The 6989-nt window shown below is 34.1% G+C and overlaps 1 long non-coding RNA gene across 1 annotated transcript; it reads right to left on the reverse strand.

Moving 5' to 3' along the window:
• Positions 1-248: 248 nt before the first annotated feature.
• On the reverse strand, positions 249-5784 carry LOC113715572 (uncharacterized). The gene is made up of 3 exons (XR_003454010.2): positions 4963-5784; positions 1502-1930; positions 249-523 (listed from the first exon to the last, which is right to left on the reverse strand). It is a non-coding gene; the product is annotated as an uncharacterized lncRNA (long non-coding RNA).
• Between the last annotated feature and the right edge of the window lie 1205 nt (positions 5785-6989).

Genomic DNA, 6989 nt, shown 5'->3' on the forward strand with positions numbered 1-6989 from the left:
CTTAAAGTCGTCACTAAAAAGCACCGAAAGCCATTGTATATAACTATTTTACTGACAACAATTGTCGTCACAAATGTAATTTAGATTTAGTGACAGTCTCTGTTGTGACAATGAGTTTTTATTTTCTATTTTGTGACAACTTTTTTTTGTCATTAGATAATTTCATAATAGCTTAATAGTCATAATTTGGCCTGTAATCATTGCTAAATCATTGATTTTAAACAAACCATACAAATAAACATGAACGATTGATAACCAAAAGTATTTGCATTAGATTACATGGTAATAATATAGCATTCTCAAATGCCAAATTCAAGTGTACATTGCCCAACTAATGCCTACAAAAATAACATTTGTCCAAAATATCACTTGTACATAAGGTACATTTACAAAAGCAATCACAGTTTAAGAAATTGAAGAACATCTAAATGAACCACTCCATGAGCAAAAGGCAATTTTGTCTTCAACATTCTTCAACCATAACCATAGATATCTTCCAAAAGCTAGTATGAATAGCATTTATCTGTCATAAAAGAGTAAAAGAAGTAGGTAAGGGGAGGAGTACAATAATAAAGAACAAGTAATGAGACTTAGATTATTAAGACAAAAATTACAATTCATTAAGAATCTCATATAATTTGGGCCCACATATTACAACACCAGCAAGAAGTTAGAAATCACAGTCCAATCTATACAAATACAACACTGCATAAGCTCAACTAAAGAGCTCTCTAAAACAGTTTTTTTAATTTTCTTTCTTCTTCTTTAAATAGCTCAACTTATTGAACAATTAAATTGGACTCCCACAGTAATTATTGTTTAATGTTTATGCTTTTGGTTGTTTATATATTAAAACTAGGTGATTGCTTCCCACGCAAGGCGTGGGAACTTTAGACCTGTTAGTAAGGTTGTATTTGTTATTGTAATATTTTTAATATTTTAGATGATGAAAAGAGTGATGTGGTGTGTATCGTGAACTTGGGCTGGGAGTGAAAAGGAGTATTAGTCAAAAATATATTAGTTCAAAGAGTAGTCATGTACTAATAGAAAGGATACAGCCAATGCAGTAATGATGATTCACAAGAAAAAGGAAAGCATGATATTTACATATACAACAGTAATTTAGTATAGATGATTCAAAAGAAAGAGGCTCCTTTGACGTTCAAATACATTCCATTAACATGTAACAACAACTCAGATGACAATGAAATAAATTCACAAGTACCAATCACTTGGTCATTACTGCAGTAACAGTTAATGGAAGTAGCAAGATATTGCTACAACTTGGTCACATGCAAATTTTTTTTTTGTTCTGGGTTCACAAGGAATGAATTCATAAATTATGAAGCAGCAAAATAAATTCACAAGTACCAATCACTTGGTCATTACCACAGCAACAGTTTCAATACCAACAGTTTCAACTTTCTTGAGACAATCAAGTTGCATCTTAAGTTTGCAAAATATCAAGTTTTACATGTCCATTAAAAATTTTAAAAAGTACCTTTGCTTTCATCACCACCTTTCCGGCTTAGAATACCTCCTTGAACACCACCCCCATAAGCCACTGCTTCATCTGGTTTTACACTCTTGTTGGGTTCCTTTCCATCAAAGTAGTCCTTGAGAAGTTATTGGACTTTTGGGATCCTGGTAGCCCCACTAACAGGAACAATTTCATGCATCTGGTGGTTCTCCAAACCAGCATCCCCCATAGCCTTCTTGACAAGTCCCATGTTTTTGCTAAAGAGGTCATTGTTCAACTCGTCAAATCAAGCATGAGTCCTAACTTGCTGCTGGCTGCTTAAAGCTCTTTTGGCACGTTCAGCTTCCCTCAGTTTTCCAAGTGGTCTATTGTGGTTGCTGATGTTCTTTCCATGTTTCTTGTTAATCAACTTGATGAAATATTCTATAATCCTTTGATGAAAGCCTTTGCCTACAATAAAACAGAGCAATTAGAACCATATGAAAGCTTTTTATAAGAAATGTAACTAATAAAACTTATACAAGAAATTGGTTGCTTTAATCATTGTTCAATATTTTGCAAAATCAACAGTTAATTAGTGTAGTTAGATAAACTTTTTTAATTCGTAGTTAGACAGGCAACTGCTGCTGCTCTGGGTTCATTGATAGTCCTAGCAACATTCAGCCCAGCAATAATACCTGCATTCTTTGTTGCCTGCCTCTGGGCATCATTGAAGTAAAATATGATTCAACGAGTAACTCTAGAAATTGAACTATACCGGGAACAGTTACCACAGCATCCTTAATTTTCTTTGCAAGGAAAGCTTCAGCTGCTTCTTTCATCTTAGTTAAAACCATTACACTAATTTCCTCAAGACTGAAGACTTTAACCTTACTATCCTTAATTTTCACCTAGATATAAGGTTTTCCATCCTTGTTCACAATCTTACAAGGAACGAGCTTCATATCCCTCTAAACTTCATTAGTCTCAATCCTGTTATATAACAGTTAAGACTTCAGTGAGCATATGTATACACACCAAAATGTTCCAGCAAAAATGATAAATACACGAGTGTGCCTTACTTTCATCCAATAAGTCTTTTGACATCAAAGATAGTTCTTTCAACATTAACATCGAATCAGTCTTTCGCTACCAGCAAATGCAATCCATGATGGCTTAATACGATTCCTTGGTCATTTGCTGTGATTTCAACATGACCATTTTTGTAAATATGAGCACATGAATAGGTAGTTCCAAGATCTATTCCAATGACTATTCCCAATTTTGCAGCTTATTCTTTGGTGATGGAAATTGTAGATAGACAGCCTTTTGCACCGAAAAATATTATTGGAAAAAGTAAAACTCTTATGTATAGTTTTTGAGAGAAAAAAACTAAAACACTGCAGGATGAAGCAATTCCACACTCATGATGAAATCCACAATTACTCGAGCAACCGTGGGATTGAAGAGTTCGAAGAGCTTGCTCAAACATTGTGGTGACCATCCCAAGAACAAGTGGAAAAAATAAGAACTCATTTAATTTCAAGAAAATGAAATGAACATCAAGTATCAAACTAACAAACAGTGCAGGAACAGAAGAAGGATATGAACTGCGAAGAACAATCTGATAGATAGCCTAGTGGTTAATGGTTTTTTTTCCCATCTCCCTTTTTTCTTCCTTCCCAATCCTTCCTTGCTAAAAAATGGCTTTGAAAGTATCAAATAGTACCTATCAAATTAGCGAACTGAGTTAGTTTAAAGAAGATCCTATAATAGTTATTCTAAAAATCTTTAGTCACTTGCTACGTGAGGAGGGCGTGGCAGATAATAACTCTTTGTTTTTTGGCTCATTTCGAATTGATATACTTTTTGGCTTAATTGGAGAGAACTAATTTGAATCATTTCCAACCAATTTACAGACATATCCTTAATGCTTTCCAATAATACAAACAGTTTTTTTTTATTGAAAAGATAACCGAGTCAATTAGTGGGTTCCATTCCATCATAATAAGAGAGAGACTCTGTACTAATAATGTCAATAATAAATCCAATCATGTAACATAAATGAAAGAACATCAATTATTAATTTGCACCAATAGCAAAAATCAACTGGAATTTCCCTAAAGAAGTTGTACACGAAACATACTTTTATACAGTAATTTGTGATTAAACTACTACGTATTTCCAGTCTACTGTGCCGTTTCGTGACGTGGGCTCATAAGCTACGGTTTTGTTTGTTTCTGTACGAGAAGAAGCTAAACAATAGTTATCGTTAAAAAAAAAAAAGGGGTTGGCGAGCTCCGACAGAAGATTGGATCTCCTCAAGGCATAGTCAATTAATACCAGTAAAGAAGTGTCTTTATGTAGTCAGTCAAGGGAAGGGATAAATAAATGTGCGTCATTTTAGCAATTTAGTGGGAGAGAAGCTAAAACACCAGACGGCAACTTTTGAATAATCGTCGTATTCGGAAAAATACACTACTACTACTACAAAAAAAAGGGTTAAGAACAGGCCTATCCATGACGACGTTCTTTAACCTCCTCAGAGGGTCAGACAACTTTCTGGAATCGAAGAGGTGGCTGAGTTACACGTTTATAAAAGAAACCAACAAAAAGAATGCACCCACCAATGAAATCCTACTAGATTGAATAATGGAGTGTAAAAAAGAACCACTGTCTAGTGATACATTATTATTATTATTACCAGCTTACATCTCGTAAAGTGATCCAATATTAACAAAGCTAGACTCCAAAGCCATGGGAAGAGAGAGTGAAAAAACCCACCTTTAAATCAAAGGTTTGTATAAGAGTTTCGCGTAGCGGCCATGAAACTATTTAGTTTACTAAAAAAAAAATATATTAATAATCAAATGAATTCACTTATAAAAAAGCGACTAAAAATAACCATCTGTCTAAACGATATATGCACCATTGTGGAAGTCAAACTACAAAGCAAAGACTCTGAAGTTTTAAAACTTTAAACTGCCTGCGTCAATCTGTAAGGAGCATGTGTGTAGTGTACTTCAACCGTCTAATTCCAATTTCTAGTAAATTGATTTTAAAATCCTGAATTAGGTTCTGATATCGCGCGCGCACTCTAAAGAAATTCACTTAAAAACGACAACTAATTAGAGGCCTCTTTCAGTTCAGTTGATATTTGATGGAATGACCGGAATTGCAAATTTAAGCAAACGATCGTCTTCCCCAAGCAGATTAGGCATCAATCTTCTATTTAGACCTTCACTCGGGCATTTTAACAAACAGTACATGGGCATAGAAGGATCCAGCAATTTTTGCTCAATTGGGACTGTAATTAGCCCCCCAAAATTTGTCAAAACACAAGAGATTTCAGTCCAAACAACATACAATAGCATACAATCTAAAATCGTTAGCAATCAACATGAAGTTGGCACTGAACAAACGCACGGCAAACATGCTTTGAGACTTTTCAATGTTCATACTAAAAATGGAAAACTAAAATTCAAAGAAGGCAGACGGCTTACAGCGTTTGCTTGGCGAAGTCTGCAGGCGATGGTGATGGTCGAAGGAAGGTGCGAATGATCAGGCGGCTGTAGCTGCCATGGTAGCCGCGCTGGAGCTGGGCGCCAGTGGTGGGTGGCAACATGAAATCGAGGAGCGACAGTGAGAGAGAAAGGCCGTGCGGGAAGGGGAGATGCGTCAGGCAGCTAGGCGGCGCACGAAATGGAGGTGCCGTGGCGGAACTTGGAGGCGGCGGAAATTGGATGAGAGCAGAGTGACGGCAGCTATGGAGATTGCGCGCTGCGATGGCCGATGAGCGGCTGTTGCTCTGTATTTTCTTTGTGTCCCCTCTAGGCCAAGACCTTTCTCTGTTTCTGGTTTCACTTCCTCAATCACCAGCCCCCAAATGAAACTTTAGTCTTTTCCTTCGTTCCCCTGCCGACGTCCCCCTTTTCTTCCTCGACAGCTAAAAGATTTTGGGCAGAAATTTGCAAAAAATATTGTAGAATATTAGGGATTTGGAAAAATTGGGGAAAATGTATAGGAGAGAGAAAAACGAACATTTCCAATGAAAACCTTGCCCTTTAATGCTGGACAGCCATGGTGATGCTAGTGAGAAGCCAGAGAACGGATTTGTTGTGTGGGTGAAGGTATCAGGTGCCGTGCGGAAGCTCTGTTTTGTGCTCAGTGCAGAAGCTTGTTTGTTTCAGCTCGGTGAAAGTTTGTGTTGCTCAAGTGTTCCGTTGCTTTAACTCAGACCAAGTGTTCCGTTGCTTTTCTTTTCAGAATGTGTTCCGCTGCTTTGGTCTGTGCTTTGCTTTGGATATTGTTTTTGTTGCGCGGCACTTTCACTATGATTTGATCAAAATTTTGACTTCACTCATTTTCCCTCCATTTGATACCAAAAATCATGTTTTTTTCTGGATTTGTAATATGGTTTGAACCATAGATTTTAATGCTATAGTATTATTCTTTATTTTTTAGCAAAAAATAAAAATTTTCATCAACATAGGTGGCAAAATTTGTTAATTTCATATAATTGAAAATGTACTTTTATAATTTGCTAATATTTTATACTAATTTCTTATAATTGCAGCACTAAAGAACATCATGTAATTGAAAATAATTAAACTCAAATTATATGGTTATAACATAGTTTCAATAAAAATAATCATTTTCCCAACATTTGAGACCAATCATCATGCTTTTTTTATTTTTAATTTGGTTTGAAGCATAGATTTTATTGCTATAGTATTATTCTTTATTTTTTAGTACAAAAACACAAATTTTCATCAATATAGGTGGCAAAATTTGTTAATTACATATAAGTGAAAATATACTTTTATAATTTGCAAATATTTTAGCCCTGCAATTTTTTATAATTGCAGCACTAAAGTACATCATTAATTGAAAATAACGAAAGTCAAATTCTATGGTTATAACAGACTTTCATTAAAAATAATCAAATGCTATTAATAAGACATTATTGTTAAGTCAAAATCAAAGAAAATTTAGTGATGACATAATGTTATCACTAATTTATTCAAGATTATAATGACAAGAAAAGTCGTCACTAATTAAATTGCTAGTTTTTAATATTGTCAATTGCTAGTTTTTAATACTTTTGTGAAAATATTGATAATGGTTGAGAAAATTTTGTTACATTACTGCAAGTGATAAATGTACTTTTGTTCTTTTTCAAACATTTATTTTAATGTTTAATTTTGTTTAAAACTATTGTACTAGTATAGATTTGCAAAACAAAACTTAAGTTCTCAATAGTTAAAAAATTCATTACAGAGAAAACACAAAGTAGTAGTTGCAAAATGTGTATAAATTACAGATATTTTAATGTGTATAAATTACAGTTTATTTTAATATTTAATTTTGTTTGAAACTATTTTACTAGTATAGATTTGCAAGACATAGATTTATGGGTAATTTTTTTTTTTTTTTTGCTTTCACATATTTAATTTATGTTAAATACAAAACCTACCAGTTTCCCTTTCATAAAAATATTAGTGCAACACTTTTTGAATTTTACTTACAA

Source organism: Coffea arabica, chromosome 11c, assembly GCF_036785885.1.
Source record: "Coffea arabica cultivar ET-39 chromosome 11c, Coffea Arabica ET-39 HiFi, whole genome shotgun sequence".
Classification (NCBI taxonomy): Eukaryota; Viridiplantae; Streptophyta; class Magnoliopsida; order Gentianales; family Rubiaceae; genus Coffea; species Coffea arabica.